General features: G+C 40.6%; 1 long non-coding RNA gene across 1 annotated transcript in view; it reads left to right on the top strand.

Moving 5' to 3' along the window:
- The first annotated feature begins 3,183 nt into the window (after positions 1–3,183).
- The window catches only part of LOC121064647, a 42,434-nt gene continuing 24,567 nt past the window's right edge, over positions 3,184–21,050 (top strand). The window contains exons 1-2 of the long non-coding RNA XR_005816598.1: positions 3,184–3,316; positions 8,637–8,781. This is a non-coding gene — a long non-coding RNA (uncharacterized LOC121064647). The remainder of the gene's footprint in view (positions 3,317–8,636; positions 8,782–21,050) is intronic.

Raw genomic sequence — 21,050 nt, 5'->3', positions numbered from 1 at the left:
AATTTTAACAAATGCAAGTGCTAGATTCTGCATGTGGGTCAGGGCAACTCGATATATCTACAGACTGGGGGACGAGAGGCTGGAGAGCAGCCCTGCAGAAAGATATCTGTGGATTTTGGTTGACAGCAAGTTGAATTTGAATTAACAGTGTGCTCTGGCAGCCCAAAGGGCCAACACTACCCTGGGGTGCCTCAGGCCCAGCACCGCCAGCTGGTTGAGGGAAGGGATTGTCCTGCTCTGCTCTGCGCTGGTGCGGCCTCACCTCGGGCACTGTGTGCAGTTTGGGATGCCACAATTTCAGAAGGAATTAAAACTATTAGAGAGTGCCCAAATGAGGGCTACAAAGATGGTGAAGGGTCAAGAGGCCAAGACATGTGAGGAGTGGCTGAGGTCCCTTGGTTTGTTCAGCCCAGAGCAGAGCAGGCTGAGGGGAGGCCTCATGGCGGCCTGCAGCTCCCTCACAAGGGGAGCGGAGGGGCAGGCGCTGAGCTCTGCTCTCTGGGGACAGCGACAGGACCCGAGGGAACGGCATGGAGCTGGGACAGGGGAGGGTCAGGCTGGGTGTTAGGGAAAGGTTCTGCACGCAAAGGGTGGTCGGGCACTGTGACAAGCTCCCCGGGACAGTGGTCACAGCACCGAGCCTGCTGGGGTTCAAGAAGTGTTTGGACAATGCTGTCAGACATAGGGTCTGATTTTTGGGTTGTACTGTGTGGAGCCAGGAGATGAACTCGATGATCCTTGTAGGTTGCTTACAACTATTCTGTTTTGTTCTGTCCTGTCCTGTCCTGTCCTGTCCTGTCCTGTCCTGTTCTATCCTATGATCTCAGAGCTCAGTCGAGCAGGCACTGTGTTCAGTTTTCTATACTGGTGTCACTGTATCTCAGGTGTGTTCAGTGAGGCAAACAACAGAAAATCCCAAGAAAGTCTGTATTTAGCTTCAGCATGGTAAAGTAGGTTGTCACCTAGCTATTATGTGTGTATTAACATAGAGCCACATATGGTCTTACATTTCAATAAGGTATTTAAAAAGCAGAGAATAGTAGGCAACATTTCTCAAACTTAAAGAAAAAAAAAAGGAAAAACAAAACAGCAACATCATTTAAATTTATTTATTTATTTATTTATTTATTTATTTATTTTTCACTTACAGGAAGTAAACTTTTAGGGCTATGAATTTACTTGGTTTTGTACTCTGATGTTTTTGTACTCTGACTATTGATATATCATTTTTTAAACTATAGTGGAGTCTAACTTTTATTAGCCTGTGGCTTTAGGCAAGCAAACTGTACTATCCAGTCCCATTCTTTGTACATCAGGACCTGAATCTGAATGTGGTTGCCAGTACTTTATTTCAGGCTTTTGACGACTTTGAAGTTGCTCTTGGGAGCTATTTTCAGCCTTTTTACCACTGTGCAAGCTAGAAATATTCCTTTAGTTAGAATCAGAGCTTTTAACATTAAAAAATCACCTGATTCCAGCAAGTGGGAGCTCTTGGTGCAGCATAAAACTTCACAGTTCATGGTAATGAATGACAGTGCTACTAACAGTCCTTACCACTGGCCTTTGATGCTGTAAGCATGGGATATCACTGGTAATACACCATGGCAATTTATGCAAGCAGCTCACACGTTTGTAGAACTTATTTGTCCTTAATGGGATTGTGTTATGTGATGATGGATATCTTATTTCCTAAGGAGATATTTAAAACACTATCTGCATTTAGAAAGCCCTTCAGAACTGAAAATGGAAGAAAATGCATGCTATACAAGTATCCTGAAAATACATAATCATGTGGAGGTTTTAGGATATGGATATAAGTGAAAAGCCTAGCTGAGTTTCATGAGAGAAATTTCTCATCTCTTCCTGGGATTTGAACAGCTATTCTATCATGAAAATCAGTGAACAGGAGGGCCAGAACTCTGCTTGATCTTTGCAAAACGCACCAAGCAATTACTAAGTGATTCTCAGACAACTTGAAATACAATTACATTAGAAAGCCAGGTTCAAAAAATAGTATGAGATTTCAAATAGACTGGTTGACTCACTTCAATTAACAGTTCTTTAATTATAGAGATTCATTAATATCATAAAGTTCTTCTGCTTGGCATCAATTGGTATCAGGCATGTAACTAAAGTCTCATTTCCCTGAGGGTGTACATGGCTAGTTTAATTTGCCTGAGGGCTTTTGACTGTAAAATCTCAACCAACATTAAGCAAGAAAAGCTGAGGTACATTGGTGAAATCCCAAATCAGGACAGATGTTTCTTCACAATGATGTGCAAGCCACGATATTCCCATGGAAACAGTTTTGAATTTAATATTTTCATGTAGTGATTTCAACTACATAACCAAAGTTAAATAATGTGTGCGTGTTCACATGCACATGTGGCTGTCGGTGTATGCTAACAGGTTTAGGCTGTTATTCTCATAGTAAAGGTTGCCTATGTTTTTATGTGCGTGCATGTCTCTACACATCCATATATACCTATTTAATAGTGTAAGTACGTGATGAAGAATTGATATTTCTCTTCTGTTCTTCCATCTGTTTTGTTCCTTGAGAGAGGAGAAAAGGCAAAACCTCATTTCAGTGACAAATTCTCAGAACAATGTTGAGGTCTTTGAACACAGCTCTTGGATTTTTCCAGTTACCAATATGTCCTGGTTTCAGTTAGGACAGAGTTAATTTTCCTCCTAGTAGCTGGTAGGGTGCTATGTTTTGGATTAGGATGAGAAGAGTGCTGATAACATGCTGATGTTTTAATTGTTGCAGAACAGTGCTTACACCAAACCAAGGACTTTTCAGCTTCTCGCTCTGTCCTGCCAGCAGGCAGGCTAGGGGTGCAGCAGGAGCTGGGAGGGGACAGACCCAGGACAGCTGACCCAAACTGGCCAAAGGGGTATTCCATACCATCTGATGTCATGCTAAACAATATATAGGGGTGGCTGGCCGGGGTGTGGGGGCTGGCTGCTCAGGGATAGGCTGGGCATTGGTCATCGGGTGGTAAGCAATTGTATTGTGCATCACTTGTTTTGTACATATTATTATTATTATTATTATTAATTATTATTATTATATGTCCTAATAAACTGTCTTTATCTGAACTCACAGGCTTCACTTTCCCGTTTCTCTTCCCCATCCCAGAGAGGGAGGGGGGAGGGTGAGCGAACGGCTGTGCGGTGTTTAGCTGCCGGCCGGGTTAAACTACAACACAATACCAAAGCAAGAAACAGAAAGCTGGACCAGTGCTGGTGGGAAGCTGGTACTGCTGTGATGAGCTGGCTTGTGTGGAAGTGCTTCCTACACACGTGATGGCAGGTGAGAATGTTTATTACAGGTGAAGAATGACTGGGCAGATAAACCCCACTGTAAAGGTGAAAAGGCATTAACTGAAACATTAGGTGGTCATGATTTGCTTCAGTGGCCAAGGAGAAGGCAAAATGAGGGACAAAATTAAGAGAAATACAGTGAACCCCCAGTTCTTCAGGGAAGACAAAGATGGGTAAATTTTCAGTATGGCAGACTTTAGCTGTTTTTTTACGTTGCCAGATCACATGCTCAGTTTATGTCCAACCTGCTGTGTGCATTCACCCCAGTTGTGAATGCACTCTGTTGCACTCTAGTTTCCTTCTTTTTTCACTGACCCTCTCTTTTGCAGGTGAAAGTCATTTCCATTTCCCATGTACACATTATCTGTCATTTTCCATGCCAAATATTACTTCAGCATTTTTATGTTGGCATTTCTAATCTGTACAGGATGATTTTTATTTTTTCTCTCTCCTTAATGGTGTTTACTTTTCAGCCATATTATATTCTCCAGATTTTATTTGTAGAGAGTAAAACCTTGCAGTGAAATTGAGAGAGGGTAATTGGATCTTAGAACGTGGCAATCTGTAGTAACCAAGCCTTGCTGAGAATGGAGAAGACAGTTGACGAAATACTTTTAACCACCAACATTAGAGAAAGATAGAATTTATAAGAATGTTTCTCTGAACAGGACAGTCAGGAATGCTTTTTTTTTTTTTTTTTTTTTTAATTGATCCCCGCATAGGTAGATGTCAGCAATCTAAGACAAAATAAACAAACAAAACCCCAACAGTTCTAGAAACTAGAACCCACTGAACTCTTCTTAAACTAAGAGCAATACCAGAAAAAAAGGGCCTTTGAAAAAACACGTTATGTTCCACATGAGGCAGCATCAGCTGATGAAGCTTATCGGGCACCGGGCTCCAAAATGCATGACAGTCACCATCCAGGTCTCATATGGTGCTAGTGTTGTGGGATACCTGTCTGTGGGATGCAGTTTGACTGATCCTTCTGTGGGAGGTGGAGGCCAGTACTGAAACAGGAAAAAAAGAAATTAGGTCAATAATATGCATCAAGAACAATCTGTACTAAATGGGAAAATACAAGTTGTTTTATATAAAGTCAAAATACAGGAAAATAAAGACATTTTGCTGTAGGAAGGTGCACATAGAGTATAAGGAACTGTAAGCACCCTCTCATGTTTGCAAGTATCATTGAAAATATTTGCACAATTGAGGAAACCAGCTCTAGTGGGCAGACAGGGAGGAAGTTCAAGCTTTTCATAGACTCTAGGTAAGAGGGCAATAAATTAGACTGCCTTGGGGCATTAGATATTCCTCTGTTTTGTCTTTTGATTTGTCACTTAGCTTAGATGTTTCTGTGCATATGTGGAAGATTGAGTAAAGGCATTCAGGCCTGTAAGTTTTAGGTGTCTCTGACTAAATTAAAGTACACGATGTTCAGTTTAATTCAGTTAAATCAAGTGTTCTAGTTTGTTTTATATGTACTAATTCTCCTCAGCAGTATTTATTTACTTGTCTAAACATTTTCCATTATTTCCCCCAACTCATTTAGAAAAATATTGAACTGCATTATTATACACACCACCTTTGAGATTCCACTGTAGGCACTCTAACTCAGTTGGAAATGCCCATTAACAGTGTTTTTCTGAATTCTGTAATATAGTCAGTTTTTAATCCATTTAGTATTTGAAATATTGATGTTGTATGATGCTAATTTCTAATCAGAATATTATTTCAGTACTAAGCTGAAGTGTGTTCAGTCTAAATATATTAAGTCAATGCAGCCACTTTTATCAAAATATATAGTAATTTCATCAAAAACATGATTAAATGAATTTGGCAAGATGTATTTTCCATGAAACCATATTGATTGACATAATTATTTATTATCATCATTTAAATCTGTATTGATTGAACCCCTCATTTGCTGGTCCATTAATTTGCCTGGGTTTTGATGTTGCACTAACCAGATTGTTTAGATACTGCTCTAACATGAGATTTCCTATAGTCCTCTAGAATCTTTCCAGTATCCCATATCATAAAAGAAAGTCAATACTTTGATTTTCTTGGCCAGCAAGCTGAGAACACTTGCTAGCATGTTGTGAGATGTGGTAATTTAGGAAGTCTAATTTTTGTAAATGCTCTTTAACATATTTCCATCTATTTTTGGAAAATATTTCAGCACTATAAATTACCTTTAATTTTCCACCAAAAATGTGGGCCAAGTGAATTGAAACAGAGGTCAGGAAATGATCAGTAGAGGCCCCAGGCAGCCAATGAGGTCTTCCATCCTTCATCTCCTGGCTTGAATTTATGACGTACAGTGTGCAGCTCTTGTTTTCCACTTAGCACTCACATAAAAAGTTGATTTTGGTTTCAAAATTTTGAAAGGATATTTTCTTGTTATTTCTTTTCAAAAGACAAGCATTACCATACCACCCAAAAATGGGGCATGACAAAGCATGTATTACTGGGCCATTAATGCACTTCTCTTTGGCCTTCTGCCTCACAATGCTCCAGAGACTTGCATTAATGGCCCAGTAATATGACACGCCCTATCGTGTCTTATTGCTTAATTGGACTCCAGACAAATTCAGTTAAACCACATATGCTGTTCTTTTATGACTACTGCTATACAGTTTTTATTTCCTATGTTCTTGGGTGCTTTTGGAGGTATTTGAGTTGTTTCAAATGTGTCTCTTGAGATCACAGATTGTCAAAGCAGTTTTAACTCTGCCCCTTGGCCCTTTGCCATCTATGTACCAAATGAGTTTGTGCTCTGTTGGGCAAAGCAGAAACCTCGAGACACACCTGGGAAATGCATAGCAGAAAAGTGGAAGGAGACATCAGAGTTGTCCTGGTCTACCCTGCATGACCTGTAGGCCACAAACCTCATTGTTAGCAGCATGTCAACCAAGAATATTGTGTGGGTTGTACCCACCTGGCATTCACAGAGTCCTCTTAGCTGAGAAACAAGATGAAATTCAATTCACAGGATGAGTTTGAGTGGTTTCTTCCATACATTTCCTGTTTCCCCAAGAAAGCTGTGTCCCATAGCAAGAGCATTACTGAAATATCCTTACAGGCCTCTCCACCATGTTCACCGCACTTCAGAGCAGACCCCATGTGAGGAATGCTGACAGCTGTTGGGATAATTGGAAAAAAAAACAAGCAAGAAAATCTCTGTCAGGCTGTGATACCCCTCAGCATTTCACATCATATTCACCAAACTTGGGAAACAGAGGCTGAAAGGACCTCTGCTGCTGCACAGGGTGAACCAGGAGGCATGGAGGCATCTGGTAACTGCTGTTTAATACCGGTGTCTGTCCTCAGTATGCTCTGTAGTGAAACCAAAGAGCACCTACCACTTTTTGGCTAAGTGGCCCTGGTGAAAGCAGAGAGTAAGACAGAAGGTTGTGACATTTTTTGGATTTGTATGGCACCTATACTGCACAGTAGAGTGAATGTCTGCCTCATTGAAGTATCTTTCTGGTGAATTTAGTTACTTCTTGGGTGTGACTGAAGTTGATGACTGATAAGTTTCATGGTGTTTTCACAGGATTCTAGACTAAGAATCATTTCTGAATTCTTTAAGGCCTTGGGTCATTTCAGTTATCATTACTGATGATGAGTATTACATTAAAGTGTGGAATCACTTCAGCATTGAGATTTCATGAGTGTGACATGTATTAAGCATCATGGATGACAAAGATTGCTAATGCACACTGTTGAAATATTTAAAGTAGAAATCTTGAAATTATAGAATTAATCAAAACTCTTAAAGCATTAATTTCAGAAGAAAATATTCAAGTGATTATGATTTGTATAAATTGCTTTAAGACATCGGACACAGTTTGAGTGCTTATGCTAATAAAATTACATCATCATGCTCGTTAGAAAAAAAGGAACACTGCAACCAAATATGCTGAAATAAATTGTTATCAACTGGTGATAAGAAACAAGGGGAAATGCAGAGGGTTTAACATTCGTGTAAATCCTGATAATGACAAAAACAAGGCAAAAGCAGAAATGCAATCTATTCTCACTCAATTTTACTCCAACATTTACTATATCAATTTACATAAAGAATTGAAGAATCATAGGATGGTTTGGGTTGGAAGGGACCATAAAGCCCATCTAATGCCAACTCCCCTGCCATGGGCAGGGACACCTCCCACCAGACCAGGCTGCACACAGCCCCATCCAGCCTGGCCTTGAGCACCTCCAGGGATGGGGCATCCACAGCTTATTTGGGCAACCTGTGCCAGTGCCTCTCCACCCTCAGAGTGAAGAACTTCTTCCTTATATCGAGTCTATATCCACCCTCGTTTCGTTTAAAACCACCCCCCCTTGCCCTATCATTACACTTCCTGACAAAAAGTCCCTTCCCAGCTTTCCTGTAGGCTCCCTTTAGGTACTGGACCACCACTCCTGTACCTAAAGGTCTCCCCAGAACCTTCTCTTCTCCAGGCTGAACAACCCCAGCTCTCCCAGCCTATATTCATAGGAGAGGTTCTCCATCCTCTTGGTCATCTTTATGGAGTCACTCCAACAGATCCATGTCCTTGTGCTGGGGGCCCCAGAGCTGAACGCAGGGCTCCAGGTGGGGTCTCACAAGAGCAGAGCAGAGGGGGACAATCACCTCCCTCACCCTGCTGGCCACGCTGCTTTTGATGCAGCCCAGGACATGGATGGCTTTCAGTTGGAATCAATTAGATACACTTCTGACTCACAGTCTGGCATGTGTGCTGTCTTCAGGATGGGGCACTACTACAATCACCTTAGGGCAGCAAGGCCAAAGAGTTTCGACAACCACCAGATCATGTTTCTTGTTAAGAACAGCTACTATATCTTTACTAATGTTATGAGTCCCTTATTGCGTGGATGCAAAAAGGAGTTCCTGTTGTCAGTTACACTTGAAATATTGATCTTTATCTGTCCTAGACACAATGAGTTTTGGGCAACATGGAATACATAGAATAAATGTCTTCTTTTTTTTTTTTTTTTTAGTTATTATTATTATTTTTAAAGCATTACAATTATTTATGTGCCTTCTTTTGAAGAAATATGAATAGTAACAAATGCACTGAGATGACTGGAGAAGCAAACATTAAAGAGATCTAAAAAAGTAACATTAAATACTTCAGAAAGTCAAATATGTGGTGTTTACAAAGCGTTTTAGAAATGATTGCCTACCTTATGATATAATCTAGGATAATCTTAAAAACATGAGTCCCCATCCAGATACTTTCAGTGATCCAACAGGATTTGTATTGCTAATTTCTCCCTCTCTCTCCTTGGCGCTCCAGCTTGGAGGATCTGCCACATGCTGTCTCCAGATGATGCTGTTTGGAAGGGTTGGCTCAGAGCAGCAAACTTTGTTCTTGCACCTGGATGCGTGCACTGATTGACAGAAAGGAGGAAGGCTGGCAGCACAGATTTGGCAGCTCAATAGTAAGTACCAGGGAGGTAACATCATATTCAACAGGACTCCCCTAGCCATGTGTGAATCAGTGTTGGCCTTATTTTAAAAAGTAGATATATTCTTAAATATGAATTATTCGTATGAAAGTATTTTAACTGTATTTCTCCTAAAAGAGCAATGTTATACAAATACAAATTTGTATTGTGTAAAATTATGCATCAAGTTGTTCTCACTGTGTAATTTTAGCAAACCTCGGAATGACCTCATTCAGCACATGGCTTGGTGTGTTTATTGTGCAATGTATATAATGCCACTTTCTCTTTGAAGTTCAGCCATGGACAGAGTGAGGTAAGACATTACTAATAAACCCTACAACATAAAGAAAATGAAACCAGCTAAAATTGAGATGGAGGTGAACAGTGCCCCACAAGTATTACTCGTTTGGATGGAGGCTCTCCATTCCTACACTAAATAGCTATGGGTGGAACAGTACAGGCACTTTTCCACAATAAGGTCTTCGGATCAAAGCTCTCATTAGTCCTTGAGGTCTGCCTGCACAAGGACTTGATCAGTCAGCAGCTCACAGTAACCTCACATGGGCCTTTACTCTGACCATCTCTCCAAAAAGCACAGGCAAGTGAGCCTGGGACTTTGTGTAAGCCTGTGGCTTCACAGTGGCCTTGTGGAAATAAAATGGGGGACCTTATCACATTTGCCCTCCAGCAGTGCAATTGTTGGTGGCCCTGTGAAGGGTTATAGGATGAGTTTGCCTACCAAGGCCCATGGTGTCAGCTGTGCTGACAGCAATTTGTGAGCTAAACAGCCCAAATCCTCCTGGGCTTCACATGCATGAGAAACAGCCACAGGAGCAAAGGCCCCATCCAAAAGAGGTGAGAGCTCCTGGACCTTGCTCTGCCTCTCACCCCTGTTGCTAGCAGAGAGACCTCTGGCAATCAGACAATGGGTCTTAATTGCCTGACTTGAAACAAGACTGTGAAGGCTGCAGGAGTGAATGAGGCTCATTATGAGTGTGTTTTCATGCAGAGGTATTGGTGGCTCTATGTATTTCCAAAATTCCCCAGATCTTGCTTGCTCCTGCCAGGTGTTCCCAGAACAAACTCACATACAAGGTCTTCCCTGAGGAACAGAGCCATGTCCCATCCTCTTTGAAAGGAGCACTTTGTTGAAAAGGCAGGTTTTAACACCTTCCAGATAAAAGGAATTATTGGGTATGATATGTAAAATAAAGCCACCTACATGGTATGCACTTCCCTCTGTTTCTAGAGATTTGTTTTATTGCATCTGCTAGCTGGTCACTGTGCCCTGAGCAAGGATACCCCATTTCATACACTGAGACTGTAGAAGTCTCATTTCATGCTTTGCAGGGCAGCAGCATGCTGTGGTGCTCAGAGCACGGGTCGGGGAGCAAAGCATGTTGGACCCACATAGCTGCAGGCAGCTCACAGTCTCATCTCTAAATTATACCAGGCTTCCCAGCCACAGCAGAGGGACAGTGATACTTATTTACATAACTCATAGGCATGTGCAGTAGGCCTGGCAAGGCCATGCAAATTAATTCCTGCTAATGAAAGTTTGGGGTTTTTAATATCTCACTTCTGCTGTGGCTGTGCCCTCCCTGTCAGCACTTTTTATGCAAATCAATTGGATGTCATGCCAGCAGTGGCTCTGGATCTTCGTTGCTGATGACCCATTATTTGCTTTGTGGTAATGACCAAAAGAATTAGGGCTCCACTGTGTCACACTCTCAGAATAGGAAATATCTCTACAGTATGCAATCACTCCCCAGTTTGAAAGATGTTTTAGAAAGGAATTTACAGCGTAAGGCCTTTATGCCGCAAAGCGTGCTGGACTAGCATGATGGATGACAGCAGCTCCACTGATTTAGGAGTATGAAAGCTAGGCAAATGAGGATTTCTTTTCAGGAACTGACTGCAGAGGACAAGAACATGGTTTGAAAGATGGAGACCAAGTAATCATATACATACAGATTTTCTGCTCCAAATGGCATTTATTTAGGCTGTGTTCCAGAGAAGCCAATTTTTGCTGGAGAATGAGAGCTGCATTAACATATGTCTTATAACATTTGGAAGGCTGCACCCAGGAATCAGTCTTAGCTTTGTCCACCACAAGTCACAAGCATATTGAGTCACAGAGCCCTAGAAAACAGCATGGTTCAAAGGAAGGTGACAGACATGTTAGGCTGTAGTAGCAAATCTCATTGTTTAGAAACTCCACTTCACTCATGAAGCACAAGATAGGCAGGAACAAAGCTGGAAGGTTTAACCGGCCTCGCAGGAACAGTGGAGAACTGCAGTGCATGGTGTAGAGTTTAGCTGTTCAGACTATGTGGATGCCCAGGCAGAATCACCATAGATAGCTAGTAGCTAAAGTTGTAGCAAAGGTGTTGATGACAAATATCTTTCCCGAGAACTTTGTTTGTTTTGCTTTGTTTTCTGAATCAGAAATGTTTTGCAGACTGAGAAGACACAAAGACTGAGTTCTGGTGTTTCCACATCCCAGCAGCATATCCCAACAATCCAGTTCATGGCCAGTCCCTGGGATCTTTATTTCTTAAACACACACACACACACACACACACACACAAAAGAGTTTGACAGCTCTCATTTTCATTCTGACATGGACCAAAATCACATTTTCAAACCCGAACATTTTTCACAGAGTGGATTTGTTTACTAGCCAGCCCTATAAATAATATTTCTCAAAGCTGTGTTTGACAAGCATGATATTGCTAATATGGCTCCCGCTGGTGTGTCATCCATGGCCAGGTTTTCAGAGAAATGTCTGCAAAGCAGAGCTATCAGAAAGATCTGCATATGAGCTACAGACACCATCCCTTTTGGAAAACTGTCTTTTTGCAGGGCACTAAAGAACAGTGCCAAGTCAATGTTAAATCATCATATGGGAAATGGTTAACAAGACAGCTTTCCTTTCTACAGTCTATCTAATCTCTGCCAAACCAATCTACCACCTAAGACTGGAAGTTGAAAATCTAATAAACAGGTCTGCAGTGAAAGATTCACTGTACCTGTGCCTGGAGCCTAGCTCCCTCCTCATCTTTGTTCAACAGCAGTGTGCCCTCCCACCACCCAAAGGGAAAAAATAAAATATTCAGATTGTTATTATTTATTTAGAGGACATAAAAAAAAATCAAACCAAGTCAATATTTATCCATCTGCAAAAAAGTCCAGAATATGACAGACGCTTTATTCAGGGTAAATTAGCAGACATATGTCTTAGAGAAATGCTGTTGTTGTTGATTTATTCCTTTGTCTTTCTTTCAGTTAAGCTTTCCTTAGGTGTTTTTCAAACCCCAGAGATTCTAAAGCTCATGTAAAAAGTCTATTTTTTACTAAACCACATCAGCTCTTTAAAACATACAGGAAAGATGAACTCGTCTAATAACAACCTCAGAAAATAACTGTAGCTGAATATAAATAAAATTAAATTTGCACAGAGGAAAAAGCCATTTCAAACTATTTTTTCCATATAATCCATACCACAGATACTCAATAATTCAGTGAGCTTTCAGGCAATATAAGTCAATGTTGACTCATTAAATGCATTAGCTATAAAATGCGTCTCTAGTAGGAAGGATGAGAAATGGTTTGCGTTCTTCCCTTTTCATCATTATTCCTTAGTGGGTTTAGTTTTAGGCTTTGGTTTATTCTTTTGTTTTTACATTTCACACTTTATAAAAAATGTTTTACAGCAATGTTGGGAGCTCCAGTGCGCCATTAAAAACTAAACACATTTTCTTTCTTACCAGAATCCTGACCAAAAGCAAAATTGTCTTGGTTTTACTTAACAGAAATGCTGACAGATACTAAATTAATGCTTAATTAATCCTTCAGAGACAGCCAGGCAGATGAAAAAGTGGAAGAGAAAACTGGTATGGCTGGGAGTGAGGAACTCTCCCAGCCTGGTAGGGCCTAGTTGCGTTGGTTTTTTAAAATGCACGTGAGACAAAGAACAAAAATCCGAGGAAACAAAAAGTACCAACTGCATTAATTTGAAAACAATGTACAGTTCATTTCTCCAGGTAATAGCTGCATTTACTTAGCATTTTCCAAGTGAGGAGCTCACAATACTTTTTGAAAATGAATGACATGTCCCAGTAGAGCTCTATAAATTAGGTGACAGCAAACTTGCTGATATGAAATGTCACTGGAAGGAGTCTTCCTGAGGAAACACTCCTCCACACACCTCAAGGTAGCAGGAGCCTTCTGCAAGGTGCCTTATCTCTGATGGACATGAGAGTCCATGGGGCGGGTGTTGACTTGACATGCAGGATGGTGGGCACAGCATAGAATCGTAGGGGAACCCACAGAAAGAGAGCTGCTTTTCTGCAGGAGGTTGAACCAAGCCTGGTTCTTGCCACCTTTGCAAGGTGCCACTCCTCCAATCTTTTTTAATTCTTTTGGTTTTTCACCATGGATCATAATTAGGATTCCTCCTGTCTTGCTTGGAGCTCATCTCTTCAAAGAAGGTGTTGTAAAGAAGAATGGGAGGTATGCTGAAAAGTCTCACAGATGCTCTAGAATAAACTGCTGTGATAATATGTATGTAATAATGATAGCCAGGTGAATGTATATGTTAAGATGGGGAACTGTAGGACTGAAGAGGAAGCAGGTAGTTGAAAAGAAGTTCTCCTGACTTGCAGGGTCTCTCTGCAGCCTCACAGTCTTTCTTTCTCAGAAAAAGATGGGTCTGCTTTCCACAGCAGAACTTTTGCATTGAGGAGACAAAACAACTCCCAGGAGAATAATGGCCAGCTCAACTGCCCCTAGTGGCTTTTGAAGAATGGACATAGGATATGTTTCCAGTACAGAAGGATATCATTCAGGACCAATCCTTTAAACTGATGCATATCATTTCTCTGCTTGTCCATAAAACATCACTGAGATCCATCATACTCATGCTGTAACTGAAACTTGTTGGGCACAGTGAAACCATAGAAATACTGTGGCATCAGAGTGCCAAGTTTTCAGCCAGTTAACTGGATTTCTGGCAAAGGCTAACTCTGTCTTGTTAGGATGTTTGAAATTAATGGATCCCAGCTTCTGCATGTGGAAAACTGAAACATTATCCCCTAATGTGACAGTTGTGATCCATATGTGTAGTTTCAGGTGGGATGATATGGGAACACGACTGTCAAAAGTTAGATGATGTAGGAAATTATCTAAGTTGGAACAATTCAATAAGTACATAGTTAAAGAAATAAAAGAAAAACAACCCTCAGGCAATACATTTGGCTCTTGGCATATAACTCAATGAAAAGGAACTGGAAAACACAAGTCCGAGATGAACTGATTTTCTTGGTTATCCACATGTTTCTCTTCACTGTCACATATGGAACAAATAAATAATATTGTTTTGTCTGGTTAACTTAGGTGAGTTGGCTAAGCTACGAATCTGGGATGCCATTACAAGTGTATTAGGTTGGTTAGCTGCTCAAAAAGGATTTGGCAAGAGAAAAACCCTAATGCCCCTTTGTTTGCTTCTCACCCCCAAGAAGCCATTTATTTCTTCCTCTAATGCCTAAAGAATTATTTTCACATTCTTTTCGATTAGTACTTCAGTGTGAAACCATTGTCTGCAATATGAGTTCAGCTGTTATCTACTCCCTAAAAAAAAATTATTTCCACATTTGCTATGTAACAGTCTGACAAACAAATAACACCTGCAGAGGATCACGCTCAATAAAGAAAGGAAAGAAAAATAGGTGGAAAGCATGAGAATTCCGCTAATGCTCAGTGATTGATCTTGTTAGTACGCATAGTCTGTCAGAGCACATTGCCCCAACACAAGCACGCAGCACCGAAGAACCAGCAGCACAGGAAAAAAAAAATGCATTTCTATATAGATCACAGTCAGACACCCTCCCCCAGCTTTCTGAGCAGGGCTTGATTGTCAGCATTATACACACGCTCAGACAATGCTTTCAATGGACGCCTTTTTGGAAGACAATTGCAGAAAGCATGATAACGGGATTTGTCACCCTGATGTGGCTGCTGTTTCAGCAGGCATTATAATAATGAAAGGAAGTTTTACTAATTGAAAATGTGAATGAAATTCAGCTGTCTTTTTATTTTAATTCTTTTGGATGAAAGCCAATTAAGATCATCTGTCTAATGCATCTATTCACCCCTACTGCAACAATGTGTCAATTATAATGGATGTCTAATAAACTCAGACTTCCCAGGACAGAGAGCTGAGCATACAAAACAACGAGTGAGAAACATCAGCACATACCTGTAAAATATTTTGGAAGGACTGGCCAAACCCTGCAAACGGCTGAGCCTGTTTTCCACAGCCTGCCTAAGGAGAGTTAACTGAAACGTACTCAGCAGTAGGGGATTCAGGCGCATCTGTGTCCTCCCACTGTTGCACTGCAGTTGTAGTCCTCCTCAGGCACGACATGGGGGCTAATCAACCATACTCAAGGCTATTAGATATCTATTAATTTAAACAGTATGCATGGCATAAGTGCTTCTCAGCCATGCTGTTGGGTAAGGGCTGAGTCCACCATGAATATGGAACTGCTGAGATGTGCAGTTGTGGAGATGCTCACCAAGGAGCGATGCTTGGACAACACAGGTGCAGTGGAGACTGTGGTCACCTGCTGCTGGGGAGTGTGTTTGTGAGGCAAATAAATCCAAGTGTGACTCATCACCTGTGTGATTCATCTCATTTCACCTCTTCACTCAGGTGTTTCCACAGCAATTTTGGATCTCGTGCCCCAGGATGCATCTGGCTCTTCCTGGGCTTTGTCCTTGTAAGTGTGTCCCAAAGGAAAACTGGTGATGGTCATCCTTTGGGCACAATATACCTTTCAGGTGTTTTGCTATAGAATAGCTCTAGTCTGGTTGTATGTTTGGAAAACCTGTTGATGGCATTCAATGCTCTTCTAGAGCTTATCTTCCAGCTTAATTTAATGTTTAAATAAGCCAGTTCACAACATCCAAGATATAGTTGCTATGCAAACCAAGTGTGGTAAATGAGGCTAACTTGCTTCAAAAGCACACTCTTGGATCCAGATGCAACAGTAGAAAGAAAAATGTTCAGAAGAGAACTAGCATGCAGAGAGGGAAGTTAAAAGAATTATGGTAAAGTAAGTTTTAAAATACATTTTATCACCGGTTAAATATAATGTTAGCATTAGGTAAGGTGCATAAATATATTCAAGTTAAATATTTAACCCTCTGCCATTATTCAGGTCCCTTACAGAAATGGATGTTGGATAAACATTGCGAATGTTTACATAAGAGCACTGCCTCTATAAGATGCACTTTTTCGCTATGTAAAAGCTGGTTTAAAATTAACATTCATGTTAAACATTAAAGCTTGTCTGCTGCAGTCCTCAGTGCTTCTATGCCACTGCTTTTGATGTTTCTGCTGAATCTGGAGCAGTGTAGCACCAGTGGTGTTAAACCATCTTTCAGGAGATGGGAGTAAAAATGCAGTAATTTCTGAAAGTTTTGTAAAAATGTCATTGCAACCCTTATGTGTTCTTCTGCAGATATTCTTGATTATGATTGTACTGGAAGAAACTCTTGCCCCCAGAAGACACACACTTTGAGGGAAGACTAAAGCTTACTCCAAGATTAAGCTCACTCAGTCAGGCAACAGAAACCCTCCACACGCATCCCTGTTCAAACAAAACAGACCAGATGTGAAGAATGAAAACTTTCTCTTGAGTACATGAAAATCAGCTCCAAGTCAAGCATTAATTTGAAATGATTATGCTACAAACCCTTACAGCCAGCTAGAACCTTCCAGAGTCTTATTGGTCATTTATAGACAATATGTAAACAGAAATTAGACTCAGTGAATGGAACCTACTCCAATAATCAAATTACACAACCAGCTGTAGGTCCACCAAAAAGCCTTTTTGGCTGCAGACAGCACCTATGAGAGTAGAAGGTGCTTTGGGAATGAGAAGCACAGGGAGAGGAGCAAAGAGGTGAAAAACAGTAACAGTAGGTTTGGAGACTTGCTTGTTTAGGAGATTTTTACCTCAGTCCTTCCTGTTATTGTTACCTTTACAACAGTAATACAGGATTAAATGTTTCTCCTTTCTATACCTCTGTGTATGCTGTCATTGAGCTTTTTGTTCAAATCTCCAATTTATATATATATATATTTTTCATTAAAACCTCTATTAAGGTGATATAAATGGTTTCATAGATTAACTCCATATTTCCTGATGTGGTGAAAAACTCAGTCAGGAAATCAACAACTACATCTAGCCTCACCTAAATTGTTAGGCATCCATATTCATACTCCTGTTCTGGGCTTAAAGCATCAGACACCATCCTAATTGTTAATTCGTATGGTTTTCCAGTCTGTCACTTCCTTAGTGTTGTTTTCTGTTGAAACTGCTCTACCTGCACGACCCTACTAAATATTTGTTAGGTCCTAGATGGATAATATTTACCTTCTTACAGAAAAAATAAAATAAAATAAAAAATCACCTAGTGATGGTCACAGCACTTCCGACTTCGTAGGTCTGATAGGTGAGGGCATCGCACTGGACACTGATATCACATAAACCCTACTCTGCTCAGCTCTGCCATGATAATAAATGGTTGATGTATGTCTACTGGTGGCAATTTTCTCAAGTATCTGGGGAACAGCATTATGGAAAGAGCTCAAATTGTGGGGGAATTCTGGATCTTTTGAGGTCAGCGAAAAGTTTTTAAGGATCCACACTTTGGGTTTAGATCATGAAAGTAGTAACACCAAATAGTAGTAACACCGGGCCACACCTTGAGTCTAGACCCAGCACATCCTACAGTGAGAATTTTTTGTTAGAAATATTATAAGACCAGATTTTGAAGGAGAACAATGTACCTATCTAATGCTTATTATGAGCATATTATTATATCCCCTGACCTTCACCCTACCCCCCAAAGCCTCCCACCCTAACATTATAAAAGGTTTTGAGGGCCTTGTTTTGTAGTTTAGTAAGTGTACAGTGAAGGCTGATCAGAAGGGGAGATGCAGAGATAGGGGTGATAAATTCAAGGTAATGGAATGCTGCAGTCTTGCAGCAGCATTTTGGGTGTATATAATACTGCATTTCTCAAGACCAGTGAACATACAGAGAGCTTAACTATGATCTGGGCAACAGCTTTAGACAGTCTACTACAGTTCAACAGTTTACTAGGTGTGTGGAGCCATATGCAGTGATAATGCTTGGTGCAAACATATAGTAATAAACATAATACTTCAAGAAATGTGAGGCACTATGTGCTATCATGCAAATGAATATAGTTTTAGGGTTTATATTAGGATTTTATTGTAGATATTTTGCTGAATAACCCATCATCTAGGTTTTCATTTCTTGAGAACCAAAATTGTAATGTTACATCACAAACGCATGCAATATAATACAATTATGGTATAGAATAGAGGAGTCTTTATTTTCCCTTCAGTTTTCCTTTCTTAAGAAAATACAGTTGAGAAAAAAAAAGAAAAAAAAGTAAAGTACCTTGTTAGGACTTTTAACAGCTTGTCCAGCTGAAGGACATTCAATTTATTTTCTGTGCAAATGCTATTCCATTATATGTTTTATCTTCCTAGATCGTGACTCTTCACAAGGATGCATTATCAAAACAGTCCAGGTCTGTAATTTGGTCAGATGGTAGGATCCCTGAACGGAAAGGCAGAGAAAGAGAATGGAGTTTGGAGAACAAAGAGAAGGAAAAGTAGCTTGAGCATGACTCATCACCTGCCTCTGCTGCTCTGATACCTGGAAGGAAAGCAACACAGAGCTTCTAAAGAACATGTTACATGAACAGAGCTCAGGAAGAAAAAAAAAGGGTTTCAAGACCAGGAAGGCCAGCACTGAGCAAGTCTTCACCATGTACTGAACGCAGGTCTTACCAGCTCAGGCCCTGCTGCACTAACCAAAGACACATGGTTTCTTGTCATTTCCAAGTGAGGTCACATTTCCTGGGAAGGGCTCTGTTCACAATGGTAGCTGATGAAGAAGATGAGTGGTCTGGAAAGGGTTGTTCAAGTTTTCCGATAAGAACAGTTCACCAAGAGCAAAATGGAAGAGACAAAAGAGGAGACGGATGGAAAGTTTAAGTTTTCACAGGAAAATGAGAGATGGGACAAGGAGGCAGTTGAAGGAATGCTGTAATTCCAAGTGGAAAATTTGGAGAACTGCAGGCAAGAGAGAAGCTTTCATGTACTGTCAAAGGAAAAGAAGCGGTGAAAAGGAGAAGGAAAGTCAAGGGAATGACACAAAGCCACAAGGGAAGGTTCAGATTAGACATTAGGAAAAGTATCCTTACTGTTGGGATGGTTAAACACTGGAACAGGCTTCCTAGAGAGGTGGTTCATGCCCCATGCCTGCCAATGTTCTACAGGTATTTGGATAATGCCCTCATAAATACGCTTTAACTTTTGGTTAGCCCTGAAGTGGTCAGGCAGTAGGACTACATGGTCTGTGAAGGTCCCTTCCAACTGAACTATCTATTCTATTCTAAGTTACACAGTCTTAGTTGCAAGATTTCTCCTATGAAGAAATTGATGTAATATGCTGTGGAGGGAATGGTGGCAGCAGTTGGAGGTAAGAGCTAGTGTGGTTTCAGGTACAGGAGTCAAGAGCAGGGATGGAGCAAGATAGAAGCACTGAAGGAGGAGAGCAATGAATTTGTGAATTTTTAAATCTCAGTAAAAACAGGTATAGGGCTCAACCCAGCTAAATAATACTTACTACGTTATCATTGAAAAATAAGATATATAATCTTACCCAAAATAAAGATTTCAAGCCATGTTACTGAATCTTAAACATAACTTTGCCAGGGCAGAAAGGCACCCAGTTATGGGTATGACTGCTCAGGAGGCAGTTTCCATCATTTTTTTTTTTCCCAACAGCTTTAGTTTTTCTTTATAGTTTCTTTATAGTTTTATAGTTTTATAGTTTCTTTATAGTTTAGTTTCTTTATAGTTTAGTTTTTCTTTATAGTTTCTATATTTTCTATATATTTCTTTATTTTTCATTTTTATTAGGAAAACTTTATAGTTTTCCTAAAATAACAAGTTCGTCCACACAAATCTGTGATTATTATCTGTGATTTAGTCTGTATTTGTCTACAAGGTATGTGTAGTGGAGACATAATGCTTGGTGCAAACAAATAGTATTAAATATAATACTCAAGAAATGTGAGGCAGTATATGCCATTGTCCCAGTAAGTGTATAGTTTTAAGGCTTATGTTAGGATTGTATTTGTGGATATTTTTCTGAATAACCCATCATCTGGAATTTAATTTCTTGAGAACAGAAATTATCATGTTACCATGAATGTACAATATAGTACTACTATTGTAAGGATTAGAGGAATCTTTCTTTTCCCTTCAGTTTTCTCTTCTTATGAAAATACAGGGGAGAGAGAAAACGTGAGATACCTTGTTAGTACTTTTAACAGCCTGTCCAGCTGAGGGACATTCATTTGCCTTCTCTGCAAATTGTATTCCAAATTGTCTCAGAGGTTGCTCTCTGCTATCATCCTCCTCAGATTGACTATGTCTCCCACATCTGTTGTCCACAGAAATGCCCTCAGACTGCATACAGAAGGGTTGCATGGTAAATGTGATAATATTTTCATCTGTACTGCCATGCCGGTGGATTTCCAGTCCCTTTCTGTGTAAGATAAATTGTGGTGCAAACATCCGTGCATGTCTCCGGAACAGGGGAAGGATTGTGCCACCTTCCTCTAATACCTGAAAATGGCCGATCTGAAGTGCAAACCACCTGCAAATCTTGGCTGCACAGTCTGGCCTGTGACTCTTGTGGCACAAATCCATTCCAGACAGCCCAGACCGTTTTGAACCACTAATATGTTGTTGATCACAGAGCACACGGTCTGTCTCAGTACCTGCTGGTGACATGTGGGCTCAGTTCTGCAGGGAGATCAATGCACAAGATAAGTGCTCCTGCAGCTTGCTCTGCTCCTTTTACAGCTACATTAGTGCTTGCAAACCCCAGGAATCACAAATGGGGCAGATCTGAAATGGTGATATTTCCCCTCCCCTATGGAAGAAGAAGGCCAGGTTTCTAAATAGGTGATTGGGCATTTTCCATTGCCATTGAAGTGTCTCCAGCACCACAGAGAAATAAATGTTCCTGGAGACATCAGCAATCACAAATCTGGTTGCTAGATGGGCCCCACAGGCTAAGGCTAAAGGCCACCTTGGATCACCCTCACCCATGTCAGCAGAACTGGCTGCACACCAGACCTCT

Source organism: Cygnus olor, chromosome 2, assembly GCF_009769625.2.
Source record: "Cygnus olor isolate bCygOlo1 chromosome 2, bCygOlo1.pri.v2, whole genome shotgun sequence".
In the NCBI taxonomy this organism is placed as follows: Eukaryota; Metazoa; Chordata; class Aves; order Anseriformes; family Anatidae; genus Cygnus; species Cygnus olor.
Note: the sequence above shows the minus strand (reverse complement) of the source record. Positions and strands in the feature narration are given on the sequence as shown.